Source organism: Brachyistius frenatus, unplaced genomic scaffold, assembly GCF_029030835.1.
Source record: "Brachyistius frenatus isolate BFR_SWC_R1_liver_20210118 unplaced genomic scaffold, ASM2903083v1 Contig_190, whole genome shotgun sequence".
In the NCBI taxonomy this organism is placed as follows: domain Eukaryota; kingdom Metazoa; phylum Chordata; class Actinopteri; family Embiotocidae; genus Brachyistius; species Brachyistius frenatus.
This window is the reverse complement of record NW_027210789.1, coordinates 1-2,221: the sequence shown is the minus strand read 5'-3', so window position 1 is coordinate 2,221 and position 2,221 is coordinate 1. Positions and strand designations below refer to the sequence as shown.

General features: G+C 34.1%; 1 long non-coding RNA gene across 1 annotated transcript; it reads left to right on the top strand.

Moving 5' to 3' along the window:
* The first annotated feature begins 864 nt into the window (after positions 1-864).
* Positions 865-1,351, top strand: LOC138632643 (uncharacterized). Its single transcript, XR_011311825.1, has 3 exons — positions 865-926; positions 1,163-1,225; positions 1,305-1,351. It is a non-coding gene; the product is annotated as an uncharacterized lncRNA (long non-coding RNA).
* Positions 1,352-2,221: the final 870 nt, after the last annotated feature.

Here is a 2,221-nt window from a genome sequence, read left to right as displayed (position 1 = left end):
ACTGTAATCTCTCAAACAGGCTGTTGAGGGCTCCAATCTTGGGGGGTTTAACCCCCCGTAAGCCACTTAAATCCCCAGTTAAGAGGGCCAGAACTGATGGGCTAAAGCCCACACAGACTGCACTAACTACTGGACCCAGACAGAGCACGTGGACACATGAAGGATTCCTTGCCATGACTGCTGCTGGTTCTTCATCCTTCCACAGTCAAAGGACTAAATTAGCTTAATTTGTGTTCGAAGCATTGTAGTTGTGTTCATGACCATTATATGGTTCAAGGAAGAGGGCCAGCATTAAGACATTAGGTCTCTGTTAATGGTGTATATGCTGGAACATGTTCCTCTGTAATCTCCAGCTGATGCTGTGTTTGTCCTGTTTACATGATGATTGTAAGAATGCCAGGGGTGACTCATGACTTACTGCTGACCACAAAATTGGGATTCAAACTTAAACTTAAACTTAATAAAAATGATATTAATATTGGCTTGAGGAGACAAAATAAATTCCTATTACCGTAAACAGAGGAAAAAGATTAAAAAAAAAGTTCAAATTTTTGTCTCCTGCTGACCTTATTTTATACTTTGTTAATGATACTTTGTAAAGAAAATTTAACACGGACAAATGAGGGTATGTGGCCGAGGAATCTGAAAAAAGGGGTGATTGGCGCCATCTGCTGAGCAGACTCATTAACACTTCAAAATCAAAGAATACATTTTTTTTTACAACATTTACGACTACATGCATGATGTTTGTTTTACATTATGGACTACGTACATCAGTCAGTTGTCCAAATTTTTGACAGTATGTTTTACTTTTAGGGTATTACTTATGAAAGAACATGCAAAATCGTCATACTATAGCATGACGTCCAAAAAGTGATAAAAAAAAAGGTCATACTACAGCATGTCGTCCAAAAAGTGATAAAAAAGTCATACTATAGCATGACATCCAAAAAGTGATAAAAAAGTCATACTATAGCATGACGTCCAAAAAGTGATAAAAAAAATGTCATACTATAGCATGACGTCCAAAAAGTGATAAAAAAAAGTCATACTATAGCATGATGTCCAAAAAGTGATAAAAAAGTCATACTATAGCATGACGTCCAAAAAGTGATAAAAAAAAGTCATGCTACAGCATGTTGTCCAAAAAGTGATAAAAAAGTCATACTACAGCATGTCGTCCAAAAAGTGATAAAAAGTCATACTATAGCATGACGTCCAAAAAGTGATAAAAAAGTCATACTATAGCATGACGTCCAAAAAGTGATAAAAAAAAGTCATACTACAGCATGTTGTCCAAAAAGTGATAAAAAAGTCATACTACAGCATGTCGTCCAAAAAGTGATAAAAAAGTCATACTATAGCATGTTGTCTGAAATGTGGAAAAAAAGTCATACTATGGCATGTTGTCTGAAATGTGATAAAAAAGTCATACTATAGCATGTTGTCTGAAATGTGGAAAAAAAGTTATACTATGGCATGTTGTCTGAAATGTGGAAAAAAAAGTCATACTATAGCATGACGTCCAAAAAGTGATAAAAAGTCATACTATAGCATGACATCCAAAAAGTGATAAAAAAGTCATACCACAGCATGTCGTCCAAAAAGTGATAAAAAGTCATACTATAGCATGTTGTCTGAAATGTGGAAAAAAAGTTATACTATGGCATGTTGTCTGAAATGTGGAAAAAAAAGTCATACTATAGCATGTTGTCTGAAATGTGGAAAAAAAGTTATACTATGGCATGTTGTCTGAAATGTGGAAAAAAAGTCATACTATAGCATGACGTCCAAAAAGTGATAAAAAGTCATACTATAGCATGACGTCCAAAAAGTGATAAAAAAGTCATACTATAGCATGTTGTCTGAAATGTGGAAAAAAAGTTATACTATGGCATGTTGTCTGAAATGTGGAAAAAAAGTCATACTATAGCATGACGTCCAAAAAGTGATAAAAAGTCATACTATAGCATGACATCCAAAAAGTGATAAAAAAGTCATACTATAGCATGTTGTCTGAAATGTGATCAAAAAAAAAAAAGTCATACTATAGCATGTTGTCTGAAATGTGAAAAAAAAGTCATACGCATGATGTCCAAAAAGTGATAAAAAAGTCATACTATAGCATGTCGTCCAAAAAGTGATAAAAAGTCATACTATAGCATGTCGTCCAAAAAGTGATAAAAAAGTCATACTATAGCATGTCGTCCAAAAAGTGATA